General features: G+C 43.3%; 1 protein-coding gene across 1 annotated transcript in view; it reads right to left on the reverse strand.

Annotated features, from left to right (window-relative positions):
- The window catches only part of LOC124799176 (lachesin-like), a 930,642-nt gene that overhangs the window by 433,707 nt on the left and 476,903 nt on the right, over nucleotides 1–20,032 (reverse strand). The gene's annotated exons all lie outside the window — the stretch shown is intronic.

The following is a 20,032-nucleotide window of genomic DNA, read 5'->3' on the forward strand; positions in this document are numbered from 1 at the left end:
GGGCATCAGTCCCTAGAACTTATAACTACTTAAACCTAACTAACCTAAGGACATCACACAACGCCCAGTCATCACGAGGCAGATAAAATCCATGACCCCGCCGGGAAGGCATGGAGAGCTGCATCAGACCAGTCTCAGGAGTGAAGACCACAGCAACAACAACAACAAGCTTAAAGACATGGCCTTAGCAGTTAAGTCCCATAAGATTTCACACTCATTTTTGAATAACACATCTTATTTTGTGAACAGACGTTCTGTTGCAATCATTAATACCTAGTTTCTGTGCTTAGGTAGTCATTTTTAAGTGTGTCTTGACTGTGAGCCACTTGGTGTGAATATGGAGAGATGATACGGCGGTTTCATGTGTGTGTCCGCCCGGGTTCCGTGCGCCGTGGCGACGAGCAGCGGAAGGCTGAGGGGAGCCGCTCGCATTTGACAGAATGAGGCTTCCCACAGCGCGAGATTATCACCCAGCTCACGTCAGCGCATGCCCATTTCCATGTCATTCAGTTTTTCTTTGTTTACTTGTTGTGTGTATTTAACTGTAATGTAGTGCGATGGATCCATGTTTTATTGTATTACCATGCGAGGTGTTCACTGTAATGACGCTAGCGTAAAAGGTAAAAACCGGACACGCACCAGTATTTGATAAGATTTCTGTTGCAGTATACAGAGGCATCCAATAACTACCTTGCTGTTGGCGGAGAAGACATTTTACCTTTGGAAAGTAGTGCATGAGACGTTGATCGAAGCATGTTAGGATTATTTTGCATGTTAGAATTAAAGGACTGGATTAAATATCGCAAATGTACAAAGTAAAGGTACACATAAGATTTGTTCTTAGATTACTGACATTCTAGTAGGCGATGAGATGGCTAGCACAGCTGACGCTATTGAATATAGTTTTAAAAAATTTGCATTCTTAAGTTAAGGGCATAGAAAGTTAAGTACACGAACATTTTTTTCTTGATATTAGAGTCCGTCAAGGCGGCTCGCATAGCTGACACTATGCAACCCCGTAAATGAGAAGGAGGCCTCCCAAAGATCGGTGAGTAGTACATTATATGTGTTGATTGTGGGTCCCGTGTAAGAAGAAAAGGTACAAATCTTATTTTTGTACATCTTATAAGGTAACGAAGCATGAGCATCGTTGACGAAAACATGAAGGTGCTACCTGTCCCATCCTATCTATCGTATCCTTATAAGTTCAACAAAATGTGTCATCAGAATAAATGGATCAAATGGCTCTGAGCACTATGGGACTTAACATCTGAGGTCATCAGTACCCTAGAACTTAGAACTACTTAAACCTAACTAATCTAAGGACATCACACACATCAATGCCCGAGGCACGATTCGAACCTGCGACCGTAGCGGTCGCGCGGTTCTAGACTGTAGCGTCTAGAACCGCTCGGCCACCCTGGCCGGCGTCATCGGAATATTTTTTGTTTTGTTTCCCCAGATGTTTGAACTGACATCTATAATGTATCGATGTTACAGAGCCTTTCGTTGAACAATGCAACTTGAGGTCATCTCTTATGTCATTTGCGTTAATTCTGTTTTCAGTATTTTCCATGTTGGCATTTCTAACAAATAAGCCTTTTATAAACATTATTGTTGTGTAAAGTGCATTTTTGTTTCACACGTTTTATATCTGTGTATCGTATAGATGTACAGGGCGTTTCAAAAAGAAAGAGCAGATTTCAAACATTTATTTCTCAAAAACTACAAATGATAGAAACACAATTCAAACGTTTCTTGTCAGAGAAAGGTTCAAAGTTTTTCAATGGTCCGCGCAGAAGTTCCATGCAAATCCGCAGTGGCGCTGGCGTTTGTTTGTAGGAAAATGGCGACGACACCACAGGAACGATCATTTTGTGTGCTGCAATTTGCAAAGTTAGAGTCCATTGTTGGTGTGCAACGTGCATTCCGCCGTCAATTCAACAAACAGCCGCCTCGTCATAAGCAAATTTATGAGTGGCATCACAGATTCGTAGAAGATGGTTGCATCTGCAAGCGAAAAAGCACGGGTCGTCCACGCACATCGGATGAAAATGTCGAGCGTGTCCGTGCAGCTTACGAAAGGAGCCCTAGAAAATCCACGGCACGGGCAAGTCACGAACTAAACATGTCTAAAACAACGGTATGGCGCGTTCTGAGTAACCGTCTGCACATGAAGCCGTACAAACTGCAGTTATTGCAAGCATTGCGTCCTGACGACCACAACAAAAGGTTCGAATTTTCAACTGCAATTCTACAGGACATGGAAGAGGACAATTTTGCCGAACGATTAATTTTTTCAGATGAATCAACGTTTCACATTTCTGGTAAAGTTAATCGGCATAACGTACGAATTTGGGCGAGTGAAACTCCGAGGGACGTTATTCAACATGAAAGAGACTCACCAAAGGTTAACGTCTTTTGTGCAATTTCGGTAAACAAAGTTTATGGACCTTTCTTTTTCATGGAGAAAACTATCACAGGAACCATTTACCTGGACATGTTAGAAAACTGGCTATTTCCTCAACTTCAGGAAGATTCAAATCACTTCATCTTCATGCAAGATGGCGCCCCACCACACTTCTCTGAACCTGTACGACGGTACCTAAATAACACCATTCCAGGACGGTGGATTGGAAGAGCAGGAGCACAAGATCAATGTCATCGTCTGTGGCCTCCCAGGTCACCAGACCTTACTCCCTGCGATTTTTATTTGTGGGGGTACATAAAGGACTGTGTTTATGTCCCACCTATGCCCGCTACTCTTCAAGAGGTACGACATCGAATTGTTGCGGCCGTGAATTCGGTAACTAAAGACCAGTTGCGTCGTGTGTGGCAAGAAATGAGATACCGGTTTGATATTTGTCGTGTAACAAATGGTGCTCATATTGAGGTACAGTTTTGATATTTGTTGTGTAACATTTGGTACTCATATTGAGTGAAGGACCGTTGGAATTGTGTTTCTATCATTTGTAGTTTTTGAGAAATAAATGTTTGAAATCTGCTCTTTCTTTTTGAAACGCCCTGTATAATATTCCCATCTGCGATGTAATTAACAGTATTATTGTGAGCGGTTTATTTTGACTTACATTCTTCTTGAATACATGTTTGCCGGCTGCTGTGGCCGAGAGGTTCTAGGTGCTTCAGTCTGGATCCACGAGACCGCTACGGTCGCAGGTTAGAATCCTGCCTCGTGCATGGATGTATGTGATGTCCTTAGGTTAGTTAGCTTTAAGTAGTTCTAAGTTCTAGGGGACTGATGACCTCAGATGTTAATTCTCATAGTGCTCAGAGCCATTTGAACCATCTGAATACATGTTTATTTTGCAAACATCTTGCATACGCGTGTGACGTTATCTTCACTCATGTATTGTTTACGTCTTTTGATCCTTATATATATGTGCATGTCTTGTCTAATGTACATATGTGCCGTTATCATCATGTTCATTGGGTTCAATGTTATTTGTGTTCCTCATGTATTGTTTATTTGTTTTTATCTTCATTTATTTGCTGATGTCTTGACTTGCGTACATATGCGACGTTATCGTCAAGTTGAATGTAATGGTATTATTCATGAACAGTTTATTTGTAAGGAAATTTATTTATCTGTACATGTCTTCTACTTCTTGACTAAGGGCAACCATATAAGTATATGGTGGATTGGATATCACACGCTATGGCTCAACTGAAAACTTAATAGCCCCACAGTATCCCACATCAGTGAATGAAGTGTTAGAGTAACTGTTATTAAGTGAAGAATTTTGTTTTGTTTTGAAGTGCGTGCGACAGGACAAGTGAACATAGATGGGCCACTTTGCCATGACTTTCAACCTTGCGTATCAGATGCTTAGCAGTCATGGCTAGGAAATGTGTAATACTTCCGACTGCAGATACTTTTTCCAAGTCGCCGCGAGCGGCCGTGGAGGCGGAAGGGGCCAGACTCGCTGGGGTGGGTCCCTTGGTGCAGTTATCCTGCAAGCACACAGCGGGAAGCCGGGTCGACGTCCTCACGTCGCTCAAGAAGGGACACGATGCGAAGGGCCCGTCTGACAACGAGAAGCGTGCCGACAGCTGATTGGACACCTGCAGCCATTAGGACGGAACCCCAAGAATGTACGTGCGAAATCATATGAGTATTTCTGGCCTCGCGGCAGTCATTTTACCTGCCTTAAAAAACAGGGATGTGCCGACAGTTCCAGCATCCCACGGGCATAAGGCGGAGCGTGCAAAAAGCGCGGTGAATCGGCGCAGGGGGCGTGTGAAACAAGCCAGAATTCTTAAGAAGATGTTTTCCTCGACTGTGAGGACATTCCTTGTAAATGACGGATGCCGGCAGATTTTGAGACGGAGCCCAAACATAAGTCTGTCCAGGGATCAAGCAGAGAGACAGGTTATAAAGATATATTGTGTAGCTGCTCTCCCAGCAGCCTCGCAATGCAGGAATACATTTTAAGATTATGAAATCATGAGAAAGATGCCAATTCACGAGGCACGCGGCAGCCCACGCCAGATATAAAATTTCCACCCTGCACGGAGAGGCGTGACAATGAAACGGCGATCTGTCATTGGGCTACATTGAAAATATCGTCCGCCAATGACAACGCCGAAAGGAATAATGTTTAGAAGAGTAGTTGAGCTGAGAGATGGATGAGAAACGAAGAAGGAGCGAGTCGTGGAAACACCGCCGAAGCGAGAGGACGTGGGCGCTCTTCCACCCATCGCCAACATCCGCCTTCCGACGCCGTGATAGCACAACTTCGGCCACGCAACCGACAACGGGTAGACAGCGCAGAGATCGTACCTGGGACCCGCCGCAACGCCGAGATTGTTAATGGGGCAGCCGAGACTCGCAGCACAGCTCCAAGGCGACGCGCCGTACTGACGCAGCGCCTGCCGCCGACAGCACTACACCACGAACAATAATGAATAATGGTGAGACGATTCGTCCCCTCCTCCTTCCCCTTAATAGCTGAGTCGTGTCCACGCCCAGTCAAATCGGACCTGAGATTTATAATTTTGTTTTGTTTTGTGTAAACAGCACGAAAATAAACACAGTTCTTTCATGTTTTGAACATATAAGCAATCTTTTATAGTCATACAAGGAACCCTTTAATTTTGTACCCTTTGTGTTTGATTATGTTCGAGTATAATGGCTTTTCTGGAGACTAGAAATCTACTCTGTAGGAATCAGCATGGGTTTAGAAAAAGACGATCGTGTGAAACCCAGCTCGCGCTGTCCGTCCACGAGACTCAGAGGGCCATAGCCACAGGTTCCCAGGTAGATGCCGTGGTTCTTCCGCAAGGCGTTCGATACAGTTCCCCACAGTCGTTTAATGAAAAAAAGGAAGAGCATATGGACTATCAGACCAATTATGTGATTGGACTGAAGAGTTCCTAGATAACAGAACGCAGCATGTCATTCTCAATGGACAGAAGTCTTCCGAAGTAAGAGTGATTTCAGGTGTGCCGCAGGGGAGTGTCGTAGGACCGTTGCTATTCACAATATACATAAATGACCTTGCGGATGACATCGAAAGGTCACTGAGGCTTTTTGCGGATGATGCTGTAGTATATCGAGAGGTTGTAACAATGGAAAATTGTACTGAAATGCAGGAGGATCTGCAGCGAATTGACGCATGCTGCAGGGAATGGCAATTGAATCTCAATGTAGACAAGTGTAATGTGCTGCGAATACATAGAAAGAAAGAGCCCTTATCATTGAGCCACAATATAGCAGGTCAGCAACTGGGAGCAGTTAATTCCTTAAATTATCTGGGAGTTCGCATTAGGAGTGATTTAAAATGGAATGATCATATAAAGTTGATCGTCGGTAAAGCAGATGCCAAAGATTCATTGGAAGAATCCTAAGGAGATGCAATCCGAAAACAAAGGAAGTAGGTTACAATACGCTTGTTCGCCCAGTGCTTGAATACTGCTCAGCAGTGTGGGATCCGTACCAGATAGGGTTGATAGAGGAGATAGAGAGGATCCAACGGAGAGCAGCGCGCTTCGTTACAGGATCATTTAGTAATCGCGAAAGTGTTACGGAGATGGTAGATAAACTCCAGTGGAATACTCTGCAGGAGACACGCTCAGTAGCTCGATACAGGCTTTTGTTGAAGTTTCGAGAACATACCTTCACCGAGGAGTCAAGCGGTATATTGCTCCCTCCTACGTATATCTTGCGAAGAGACCATGAGGATAAAACCAGAGAGATTAGAGCCCACACAGAGGCGTACCGACAATCCTTCTTTCCACGAACAATACGAGACTGGAACAGAAGGGAGAACCGATAGAGGTACTCCAGGTACCCTCCGCAACACACCGTCAGGTGTCTTGCTGAGTATGGATGTTGATGTAGATGTAGATGTAGACGTCTTGTAGCTAAGAGTAATTAGGGAGTACAGCTATTGTCTGTCATACGCATAGCTTTCCAATACCCTATATAGCTCATAGTTTCTCCTTAATCTCACTTTGGTGTCCTGAATGAGCAACGAAAGTGCCAAATCGTGTTATATCGCCAGTACAGACAAATACTGATGCTACAAGTTCGTCTGTACGTTGAAAAAACAGATTTATGTTAGGATTTACGACTCTCTAACGTCTCGTATTTCGTCCAGTATTGTTTAGACGGTCATTGCGCGTATCCCGATTCAACGTAACATGATGAACGTACGGGAAATTTGTCCCTGGTTCGGTGTAAAGTGCACATTAAGCGATTTGATTCTTTGTTCGATTGCTGCTCTCATTGCAGTTTACTGTTCTTCCGTATAAAAATCAAGTAGTCAGGGCTGTGTAATTGGTCCATCGTTTGCTGTGAAAGGAGGCCTACTTCCGTATGAATAGGTCACAGGTACATTATGGCCAACTGCACAAATACCTTCAAGTTGCTCTGTTAGTATTTGGTACCTGCAGAAGACGTCTGACCCAAATATGATGTTCTTTTAATTAAGTTGGCGCAATCACACGACCAAGCAACTACTTCAGCGGCCTACAAAGAGTTGCGTTGAGGTAGGCTACTGATAACTCTACAACGTGTGTTTGATTTTGATTTAATTTGCCGTGCGGAGGCGCCATGTCACGGATTGCAAGTTAGTTGAAGTAGTGTGTAAGTCTAGGGACCGATGACCTCAGCAGTTTGGTCCCTTAAGAATTCACACATTTTGATTTAATTTCTGAAGATTTTCTCTTAGCCTATGGGATTTATTCATGCATTGTTGGTCTTACTTCGTAGCTTTCAGTTAGAAGCTGAAATTCAGTGAAAGTGTTCCTGTAGCGAATCCCCTTCTGGAAACTAACTTCGTAAACTGGAAGACTCAGAGGAACAGTGAGTTGGTTTACATGGTACTCTTGCGGTACTGCGACATGTCGATTTTCTCATTCGACCAGTTCAACGCGTAATCCATGTTCATTGAGAGAGGGACAGCAATACGAGAGGCTCGCATATATGGCAGACATGTTTGCGTCCAGAACCTGCTCAGCTCATCGCGTTGCAACTGTAGCCAATTCCACTTCAATACTGAAAAAGGTTACTAAATGAACTGTCAGATTTTGTAACTTATAAGGGAAATAATTCACAACAAAAACAGAGGAATGGGAACACCTCCGTATTAGTCCCGAAACACAAAGGTCTTAATGAGGAAGGATGATTAACCTAGTTGGTGGAGCTTTGCATCCTAGGAACTTTAAATGATGGGTGTTTTGTTTTGGATAGTTTAAACAAAACATAATCGATAAGAATCTGCACCAAACATGAAAAAGTACCTTGCCCCCAACATGATGCAGCCAAGGACAATCCGCTTTTCAACTGTCTAGACGGATGAAGTTCGAGGAGTACGCCAACACCTGGTCGCTCTGCTTTTTTCAATAAAAAAATCAAATGGGTTTTGTATTTAAAAAAACTATCGATAGAAGATACTTCCCCAACAAGCATTCCCTTCCTTAACGATTTTCATTTATGAGGAAAAGGCATTTAACTGTGTGCTACACGTGACACGGTCATAATTTTTTTTACTACTATATTTCGCTTCTGTCTGTGTTTTTTCTTGTACAGAACTGTTGTATCGGTTCGTATTGACGAAATAAAACAACTTTAACTAATAATAATAGTAATGTTCAATATGTTCTTGGCAGAATTAGGTCTGTGAAAGAAGGGAACTAGGTTTTCGACTTATCTGGCAGCTTCAGAGACATTTAAATCAAAACAAGCTGACATATTCGCACTTTTTTAATATTTAACACTTCTTCGCCAGCAGAGTGAGCTCTCTTAATTGCAAGGTGTTTGCACACCGGCATCTTGCGGGTTTGTAGGTTAAAGTCTCTGATCCTGTTTTCAAAAACAAGAAGATTCGCCAGTCCTAGTAAACACTAAAATTGCCATATGTCTGATGAGGATACACGTAATAGTTAAAAAAATTGGTGGTGGTGGTGGTGGGTGGGTGGGGGGGGGGGGGGTGAGGGAGGGCATAAAATTTCTGGAGGTGGATTTGTTCCTTTGGAGATGACATCATGTTTCATGTTACTTTCCTTTACACGATTGCGTTACATTAAAAGACATGGGTTCCAAAACTAACTACTAACAAAGCGGGAATGTATCGAGATATTTTGATTTAAAAGTCTTAGAAATTGCCGGATAAATTGAAAAGCTACTTCCCTTCCTTTATATCCCCAACTCTGCCCACAATACATTCATCTTTTCTTGTAGTATGGTAGGACCATTCAATCTGGTTTATCAGATACAGTAAAACGTGCAAACAGAGATTACTCAGACGCACTGTGACTCTCGGTAGAATCATCGCACACACCTTTACTGGGATTCCAGTTATTAACAGATTAGGCCGGCAGGAGTGGCCGACTGGTTCTAGGCGCTACAGTCTGGAAACGCGCGACCGCTACTGTCGCAGGTTCGAATCCTGCCTCGGGCATGGATGTGTATGATGTCCTTAGGTTAGTTAGGTTTAAGTAGTTCTAAGTTCTAGGGGACTGATGACCTCAGAAGTTAAGTCCCATTGTGCTCAGAGCCATTCGAACCATTAACAGATTAGTTGCCTCGTAGTGGACTGGAATACCCGGTTCCTAACATACTGCATTGTCTTAGTCACACAAACAAACACACACACACACACACACACACACACACACACACACACACACACACACAGGTACAGAGAGAAGCGACGAACCACGAAGGAATAATCCGAATGGTGCGGGAGTCGGTAGGTACGATGTGCATGTATAGTCTTAGACACTAAAACTGACCGCCGGCCGGCCGCCACAGAGATTAAGTCCGAGTCATTCACTTCAGGTGGCCAATAAAACTGACCGCCCCTGACAACTCTAAGTCCGGCCATATGCACAATCTGGCAACACTGTAAGATGCGGAAGTGTTAGGAGGAAGTGCTGTCTACTTCCGAGACGTTGTCGGACTATGTGAGCCCGTGGTCTAATGGCAAGCGTCGTGCATTCTAAACTTATAGTCGCCTGTTCGCGTCCAACTGCACTTTCTTTTTACCACAGTCGGGCTAAAGTTGTGGGTCTGACTGATCATCGAAGATAATTCGCTTAACATTCTATCCACCAGCAATAACAAGTATTCCAGAAACAATTCCGCAGGACAGCTCGTGGCTGCGCCGCGGTCATAACAGCTTATGCTCGAGCGTTTCCTCGCGCTGCAGCGGCTACCAGCCACCGGCCAGACGCCACCCGCCGCCTGAAATCCGGCGCCGCCCATGTGAAAGCGGCGCCACGCTGTCAGTGTATGTGTCAATTGTCATTTTCGAATTTTAAGTTCTAGTTATCATCTTGCAGTTAAGCATTGGGTTTTACATACTTGAAAATCATGAACTACAATTAAGCATTGTAAAATTGAGTCGCAAGTGGAAATAGGTGTAACATCTGCAACACAACGTATACTTTTGGTATAACAGAGGGGTGAATGCAGAGGAGGCAGTTAGAAAGATTTGAATTATGTGTGGAGCGAGTGCTTTTGGGAAAAATACGCCAGAAATAGACATTCTTGTTTCAACAAAGATCGTACTGGCATGAATGATTTTCCACATTAAGGAAGTCTCCACTACTGATATATGTGATAGATTGCCATTTTACCGTCATGCGACATTTGCATTCAACACGCAAAGTTCAGAAGTCTGGTGTAGGAGTACTGCATGCTCTAAATCGAAGCAACAAAAATCAACGGAGTGACTATTATTGAAAGTCATCAGGTCGCTCATTGAGCATTCGTATGCAGTACTATTACTGGTGACGTGTTATGATGCTTTTATCGTTAACTTCCTAAGAAGAAATGAAAGGATAAGCCCCTCCAAAAGACATAAACTCGAGCAAAGAGTAGTGTGAACATAATATTTTACATCTGATAGCTCAAAAAGTGTGTTTTGGGCTACGAATTCTGCCCCAAGTGCTGTGTGCAACACAGCTGGAATTTGTTGCCAACAACTGAGACACCTTTCGGTCTCAGCGTAAGAAACTCGAGCAACACAACTACATCACAGGTGGTACTGCATGATGACGCACTTCTTGATTTGAGAAACAAAACTATATACACTCCTGGAAATTGAAATAAGAACACCGTGAATTCATTGTCCCAGGAAGGGGAAACTTTATTGACACATTCCTGGGGTCAGATACATCACATGATCACACTGACAGAACCACAGGCACATAGACACAGGCAACAGAGCATGCACAATGTCGGCACTAGTACAGTGTATATCCACCTTACGCAGCAATGCAGGCTGCTATTCTCCCATGGAGACGATCGTAGAGATGCTGGATGTAGTCCTGTGGAACGGCTTGCCATGCCATTTCCACCTGGCGCCTCAGTTGGACCAGCGTTCGTGCTGGACGTGCAGACCGCGTGAGACGACACTTCATCCAGTCCCAAACATGCTCAATGGGGGACAGATCCGGATATCTTGCTGGCCAGGGTAGTGGACTTACACCTTCTAGAGCACGTTGGGTGGCACGGGATACATGGGGACGTGCATTGTCCTGTCGGAACAGCAAGTTCCCTTGCCGGTCTAGGAATGGTAGAACGATGGGTTCGATGACGGTTTGGATGTACCGTGCACTATTCAGTGTCCCCTCGACGATCACCAGTGGTGTACGGCCAGTGTAGGAGATCGCTCCCCACACCATGATGCCGGGTGTTGGCCCTGTGTGCCTCGGTCGTATGCAGTCCTGATTGTGGCGCTCACCTGCACGGCGCCAAACACGCATACGACCATCATTGGCACCAAGGCAGAAGCGACTCTCATCGCTGAAGACGACACGTCTCTATTCGTCCCTACATTCACGCCTGTCGCGACACCACTGGAGGCGGGCTGCACGATGTTGGGGCGTGAGCGGAAGACGGCCTAACGGTGTGCAGGACCGTAGCCCAGCTTCATGGAGACGGTTGCGAATGGTCCTCGCCGATACCCCAGGAGCAACAGTGTCCCTAATTTGCTGGGAACTGGCGGTCCGGTCCCCTACGGCACTGCGTAGGATCCTACGGTCTTGGCGTGCATCCGTGCGTCGCTGCGGTCCGGTCCCAGGTCGACGGGCACGTGCACCTTCCGCCGACCACTGGCGACAACATCGATGTACTGTGGAGACCTCACGCCCCACATGTTGAGCAATTCGGCGGTACGTCCACCCGGCCTCCCGCATGCCCACTATACGCCCTCGCTCAAAGTCCGTCAACTGCACATACGGTTCACGTCCACGCTGTCGCGGCATGCTACCAGTGTTAAAGACTGCGATGGAGCTCCGTATGCCACGGCAAACTGGCTGACACCGACGGCGGCGGTGCACAAATGCTGCGCAGCTAGCGCCATTCGACGGCCAACACCGCGGTTCCTGGTGCGTCCGCTGTGCCGTGCGTGTGATCATTGCTTGTACAGCCCTCTCGCAGTGTCCGGAGCAAATATGGTGGGTCTGACACACCGGTGTCAATGTGTTCTTTTTTCCATTTCCAGGAGTGTAGGAGATTGAAATTAAAGTCGTCTCCCAGGCACTCGTATTGATAGAGAAGTCCTCTCTCAAGCACTTGTCCCTCTCGTCATATATTCGTAAAGCTTTACCTTCCCCGCTCTTGATCGATCAACCGTCAACGTAATTCATTTCTAGACGAAAATACTCTTAAAACTACTCTGGTAAAATGATATCGTTGGAACCAGTAGGTTTCTACTGGCGTAGAATTTGTAAACAACTTTAGCATTGTCAGATCGTTTTAGATATCGTGAAAGAAAATTCTTTTGCTGATTAATTTCTCTTTGATGATTACTGTAGCGTTTAGTAAACTAATGGAAAATCCAATTAAAATGTTCACTGTACTTATACAAATTAAATTCAGCTTACTACAGAAACATCACGACGGCAGACTATCTTAATAAAGCATTAAGTATCTGTAAGACGATTGAGCCTATTTTAACACGAATTAGTAGAACATTACCGACTTTTGACTTCGGAAAGATCTGTATTTACTTCATTTCCTGTGTCATTCGCTATTATTATGAAAATGTGGCATTTCATAGATACAATTATGTATTCACAACAACAAAAAATATGTCGTCATTATGAATTTGGCAGTACCGTAAGGTTTTCGCTCTGACACTAAGGGTCACTGAAAGTAGCAAGGCGCATTTTGCTCGAGCGTTGTCTTACGATTCCCTTATTGCGTTTGTATCTGCCTGCTTGTAGCTCTGCTACAAAAGAATTGAAAATCTGGCTTTCAGCGAGTCTCGAAAGGCGAACGAAAGCAGCTTGCACCTGGAAGCCAAACATGTTTCTTGGGAACAGGCTACTTCCTAAAGTGGGAAGCCATTCTTTTGTGGTTGAATTGTTGGCAAATGTCAGTCAGACGTGTGCCGTTGGTCTAAGCGTTTCGGTGTGTTGAATTTGTACCAATGATGTTTCTACAGGTTTATTGTGTCCCAAATAGAGAGTTGAAGTCTCCCATTAGTATTTTCACTTCATCTTGGTGAATTTCGCTCATAGTATTTTCGAGTTTATATCTTTTATAGGGGCTCTGAATGAGCATAGTCATAAGTCGATTGTTGATGGGTGCGATTTCTTTGACAAAGTTGATGATAGATCTGTGTTCGAGAAATGCAGTGACGAAGATTGGTACGCCTTTCGCTACCTTTTGTTGTATTTTGCTCTTGAAGATGCCGTGGTTTCCGTAATGCAAGTTTTAATTGTCAATTAATCGTGGTTCTTGAAGAGCAAGGATGAGAATTTTTTTGGCGGTCGTTTTCTTTTGTGAGATTATTGAGGTTTCTTGTTTGGATCAATGTATCGATGTTTAATTTTTAAATGAATTTTTCTGCTTGTAGGGAAATTTACCAGAGATCATCGATATTCTCTGCCGTGCTAACCTGGACTCCCCAGAGTGCGAAAATCCAACTGCTACCTATCGGTGGCCAGGTTGTGTACCACCTGGGGTAAAGTTACCTTTTCTTGCATAGTTCATGGTTTCTTGTGTTTCATTGGTTTGGCCTGGGTGATACCGGGACCAGATAGGACCAGAGGGTGTTGAAGCCTTTGAAAGCAAAAATTTTCAGCCCAGCTCATTGAGCTAACAGACCTTGACCAGAGTAGCGGTGATTTTCTCTCAGATGTGTCAGGATTTTGGGTTCAACGGATTGAGTAGCCGTCCAGAATTGTGTTAGTATTTGGTTCATGCCAAGTATTTGATTTCCTCGGTACCACCCATATGGGGGGGGGGTTTCCCTATCGGCCACACGGGATTTTTTTTATTATTATTATTATTGTCATTATGTCATCAGCAAATCCGATATGGTGTATCTTCCCTCCACTGAAATAGACGTGTATTGTTCGATTCAGTATTTCCATCACATAAATATGGGCTATAATTACGTTACATTGCTGCTAGTAGACATATTTCTCACTTTTTCTTAAACAGTAGCTAGCTGTTAGTCCGTCATAGGAATTTATGTGCGCAGCATTGTTGCAATACAGACGTTCAAATTATCCGATTTCTGTAATTTCATTTCGATACAAGATCGTCCTAATCGGATTCAGCCAGTCAGTCTTAATGTGGATATCCGACTACGACTCTCATCATATGATAGACTGGGTGAACCACATTGTTAATCGGACTGTTGAATCCAGATCACTTATCTATGACAAGGAATGAATTTTTAAACGCTGTGGAAAATAATAATCCAATATGCTTATCACAAATACGTTATTTAAATATAAATATAAGAACTAACGAGATAACAATGTATTTACAGGAGCAGAGACCCATCCATCATAGTAGAGCAATGCGAGATTGGTTTCAGGGCCAAGAGAGGATAAAGCTGTTGCTGTCTGTTCCACGATCACCGAACATCAACCAGATAGAGAATATGTGGGCAGAGGTAACAAGGTCATTGCCATGTGTCCCTACAAATGCAAGCGACCTTTGGACGAATATAGAAAACGTATGGTGGGAAGTAAACCATCACGCTACACTGTCGACGACTTAATGAAATCAATTCCCTACGCCCTCGAGAAATCTTACGTAATGATCGTGGGTGGGTTGGTTACTAAAAGTATACTCGTCCACAAATCCCATGTGGACAATTATCTGATAATCGGTCAAGCTTTACTTTGTCGCATCTCTTTAGCATTTACTCTCAGTCCCCTCCTTACAATTCTTGCAACGCAAGGTAATTGAAAAATCTCATCCACTCGGCGCCAACTGAGGAACTGACTGGTGCATGTGTTGTTCAATACACAGTAGTTGTCACCCTCACTGGAATCAATGACTGTTTGTGTGTGTGTGTGTGTGTGTGTGTGTGTGTGTGTGTATGTGTGTGTGTGTTTTCGTGTTGACGCAACTATGAATCAATACTATTAACATTAGAGAGACAACCAACAATAAAGCTGGCATCAAATATGACTGTAAAGTATTGTAATGCGATGGGAAGGTACAAACTTAATTTTTACCCAACCAATGTCCTGCGTATTACGTTAAGTAAGATGTATGAACTCCATAGTACCGTTAGCAGAGACAGTGCGCTCTTGTTGTCGAGGCTCGCGACAATTGCAGCGATTAGCAGTGCCCAATGCCGCCGCGATTTGTTTATGTTGGCTGAGCGTGGACACTGCAGCAGACGCTTCGCTCTAAACAGAAAGAAATCACCTTGGCTCTGACTGCAGTAAGTGGATATCACTGCCTGCATGTTCTAATAGTAACCAACGTGAGACTCTACTCACAGGTGCCATGGAGCAATTTCAACGGGTGTCATGTCATTAGTCATCAGAATATTAATCAGTGATGAAATGTCCACTCTATTTGAATCCCAAGAAAATAGGAACCTTCTCACAAAAGAATGTGAGGTGATATCAAAATTTATCCAACATACAAAAATTAATTGCAGGGCTTTCATGTATGCAGTAATAGCACACAAGGAAATATTATGTCTTGGAAGCCTATATTTCATTTCCTCTTCTCATATTAACGCCCTTGTTTTAATATGAAGTGAGAAAATAAACGCGAAAAACTAAAGTTCCTGAGAAGCATATAAGTCATTTCCTCTTCTCATATCACAACTTTTGTTTTAGTATGAAGTAAAAAAATAAACAGTTTAGAGTTCTGAAGCATAATATGACACCAGATTCTTATCGTAGGCGCTATCGGAAATGCCAAAAGCAGGGAGCTGTCCATTCATTTGTGCAACAGTCTGTTTCCTTTCATGTATTACTCCCGCTAGGAGATTCTTATTGAAGGACTTGTGGGCATCAAGTTCTTAAGCAGAACAAGCTTTATGTTTTTGTGCTAATTACGGCATGGAAAAAATGCAACAAAGACGAGTTCCGCTAGAGCAGTGAGGATATTTGCACATGTGTGTATTCAGCAATGACTGCCAGCTGCCACAACACTTCACAGAATCCTTGCGGCAGGCAACACAACTGTGCGTGCACTTCAGACATCATTCAGTGAAACGTCAGGAGATGGATGAAAACGTCAAATTAACGTCGTTTTCCGAGTCGTATTCAATCCAGAATGAGGTGTTATTAAGGTAGTTGAGCGTTCTAGCAATTACACTTTTATGATTTCCATATGAGTATTTCGATAGCCAAAAGAACCCGTTAGTGTGAAACTATCGGGAACTGCATTAATATCAAACTGGAAGAACTTGAGACAATACGTGGACTCTTCTCTTCGCTGGGTGACCTATTACTGTTATTTAGCATTCTCTCCGTCCTAGTCGTAATGCAAATGGAACTTCAGAGGCGCTTTCCGCTATTCTTGACAAACATCAGCATCCTGTAATCACTGAGAGTCACAACTGCGTGATGATAATGGTTCAGGTTGTCAGTAGTTGTGGTGGTGTTATGCTGTCAAGCTGCTTACAGTAACGTTAATGGTGGCGTACATAATTTAGCGATGACTACCTACTTAAGTAAAGATAGTGTTATGGCGTCGTCGCTCGTCTTTATTTGGCCTCAGCTTGAGCAGTATGACTGCAGAGATTATCGTGCGGATATTGCAATAATTCTGCAATGAAATGCTTAACAAATCTTACCCTCAGCTATGCAGCTGGAATGGCGCATTACACAGGTACTCCATGTTGCACTTGGTTAAGTGATCAGTTCGCTGCAATCCTGCTTGTGCTGTTCGTAAACACTCGTATACTTCAGAATTGGTTCAAATGGCTCTGAGCACTATGGGACTTAACTTCGGAGGTTATCAGTCCGCTAGAACTTAGAACTACTTAAACCTAACTAACCTAAGGACATCAGACACATCCATGCCCGAGACAGGATTCGAATCTGTGACCGTAGCGGTCGCGCAGGTCCATCCTGTAGCGCCTGGAACCGCTCGGCCACCCCGGCCTGCATACTTGTATACTGACCATTTGTTAGTTGACTAAAAATGAACTATAATCTAATTCGCATGTATATGACATGGGTTAGCGCCGGCACAAAGGTATGACTAAGGGTTGGATGCCGTTGAAGTCGTGTTACATTGATGACAAGGCAAATGTTCGCAAATCACCTCTATTGCCTCAAAAATCAATTGCATCTTAAATTTCGAAGGACCGACGTCCACACTGTCACAGCGCGAGAAGACTTTCAGCACCAGGTAGGCGGAGGCAAAGAGGGCAGGGGTCGAAGAACCGAGGCCTGGCCACAATGCCTCTCCCAAACCTGATACTGAGCAGCTGCATTATTCCCATGTTTTCCATGTTTGCACCCGTATATACTTTTAAATTGTAGAACAAAATTGAAGTAGTAATTTAGGTAAAATAAATTACAGATTGCCGCCTCCAATGGCGTGCGTTCCTTGTAGAACATAACTTATAACAATGGAAAGGGTGACGGAAAAATACATAACAAATATTCATTCAGAAATATATTCACATTTTAATTTATTATGCACTGGATGCATATGAGGTCTGTAAGGAGGCCATATATTCTTCAACAAATAAAAGAAATTTCGGAGCCGGTGGGGTTTTGCCAAATTAGAACAGTTCTGATTTTAGATCCAACGTAAAAGAATATTCCAGGAATAAAAATGGCGAAAGAATAGTATTCCTCTTCTAATGAATAAAACTGCCCACCTCTCTGTAGTCCACATGAAGCAATAGATAAAAAATTTAAAACCATTCCTTATATTTGTTATTCTTCTTCAGCTTAAAATGTTCTACTGCAATATAGAACATGTACTCTAAGTACAAAGTTCTAAGCTTTGTTTGTTGTAACGTAAATCACAAACTGTCCCAGAAGCCACGAATAACTGTTATTCTTTGCGGACGGGTAACATTTCCAGTCGGGTTGTAAAGCTTCAGGTATCGGTATTTGACTTTCTGCGGCTCTATTGACAGTGCTAATTTCTTCCTAGTCCAGTTCCAAATTCTGATTCTATTTTCACATGAGAAGATGTGCGCTACAGTTCCTACAAGCCGTCATTTGTCGCCGTATGAAGATGGTCTCAATTAGATTTTCCATAATCGTTCCGCTGTGGGTGTGGTTTCGTTTACAAAGTCGCACCATACGGCACTTACTCTAGTTGGTATAATTTTATTGTTGATATTTTTCCAGACGTTCCTCCAGTTTTTTGTAGGTTATATTACCGGAATTGGTTTGTGAAGACGATGTCTGGTAATATGATCATAAACGGTTCTAGTATTGGTTTGTGCTCGTGGAAGTCTTATACATCTCCAATCGCCATAGTACGTTCGGATGTAATCTAGGCTGGCGTGCTACATTAACAGGAGCGTTCCAATCCTCAGGATCTAACGAGAGGAACAGCAGTTCCGTGATGCCTGTCTTAGTGGCGTGTATTAGTTTAAAAGCACGTCTTTAATTCCAAGTCCTCCGTTTTGCCTCTGCAAAGTCGCCGTGTCGAAGGATACTTTGATACCAAGAGGCTACAGCTTATATTTTTATGTGCGGTGACCTGCAGTATCGGCAAGACTGCTCCGACGTAATATATTTTTCTAAGTATGTATGTATTTATAATCTGAACTTCGTGCAGTCGGTCTAACGATCGCATGTCATGGTCCTTCAACAAGGTTCTGATGACATTAAGTTTCCACTCCCAATTGTTCGTGGCCATGCGCTTGGGATTCGCTCTTAACTACAATCAGAGTTGGAGTCTCTCTTCAGTTACATCTAACCAGTGCGTTCCTATTGCACTGTTGTAAGAACCGAGATGCAGTATTTTGGTATTAAAATTTTATAAATCCGGGTTCGAATCTGGTCAGGCACAAATTTTCATCTGACGCTGTTGTTCTATTTTAATGCCCATGACAGCCTGGACATCTGTCCTTCAATCTTTAATTGATTAAGACGTCTGTCTATTTCGATTCGTAGTGCCTGTTCTTTCGGAAATGTCCTACGAACAGACACACACACACACACACACACACACACACACACACACTCACACATACTTTTATCTTAAGTGCTATTCGGAAAACGTTTGGCAACTCAGTGATAGTGCCAGACTGGAGCTGTATCAACCTACTCATTTCACTAGATATTGTTGTAATTTTTTGAACAATTCCTGTTTAATAAGTGAGAGCGACAGTGTCTCTCATCGTTTACTTTGTCGGAAACCTGCTTCTTTCTGCCCTAGACCATACTATAGCTATGAGTGGTTGCTCACATTCTTGATACCTCACTGGACGTGCTACTGCAACTGTAGCCAAAGATTCAAATCCCACTGGAAAAGTATGTTTCAAGTCAGATGGTTTTGCTCCTCCCCTACTGTCATTGAAAACGATCACAACGAAATTAAGTATAGGTATTCTATGAAACCCTTGAGTTCATACTGCGGTGCTGTGAAGATGAAAAAGTAGTTTTCACAATTATCAGATGACAGATGGAATTTGTCAGATTCCACTAATTATGATTGCATCATTAACTGTTGGTTCACAGGCGCTTTTCTGCCGCTTATTGTAACTGTTATTTGTATGTTAGAGCTGGAAGAATAGAAACATCAAATTTTCGCCATATGGAATGTTCGAATTCACCTTAAGTCTTCACGTTTCGAGCAAAGGCAGAATATCCGTCAGGAAAGCTGACAACAATAAGCCAGGTCATGCCTGTCTTCTGGTGAATGTGCCAATGACAGTGATCTTAATAACAATATTGTACAGCAAAGAGGCATTGCCAACTCAACCACTGGAGAAGCTCCAAAATTGTGAATCGCGCCTGGTGAATACGCTTTCAAGGTTTCGATCCGATTAAGACAGTAAAACACAAATAATTGTCGCAGTTATTAATATATGACATTTAGTTTGCATTCAGTGCATCGATGTATTACAAGTAATTGCACTCTAGCCTCTAAACCTAGTTACAGATACGCGAATAAGACTAATGGGCATATAATGAGGATCTTGCGGCCCTCGCCACCCGCAACTTTGAGATGAAGCTATAGTCACTTCCGAGGTCACTCACAGAACACATCAGCTGGTATCCTTCCTGGCACTATAACTGAAACTTGGCAACAGCGCAGAATATGTTTGGCAACTCTGTGACCGACGAGTTACTTCTTTGCTGGCACAGAACT

The sequence above is a fragment of the Schistocerca piceifrons genome, chromosome 5 (genome assembly GCF_021461385.2).
Source record: "Schistocerca piceifrons isolate TAMUIC-IGC-003096 chromosome 5, iqSchPice1.1, whole genome shotgun sequence".
NCBI classification, from domain to species: Eukaryota; Metazoa; Arthropoda; class Insecta; order Orthoptera; family Acrididae; genus Schistocerca; species Schistocerca piceifrons.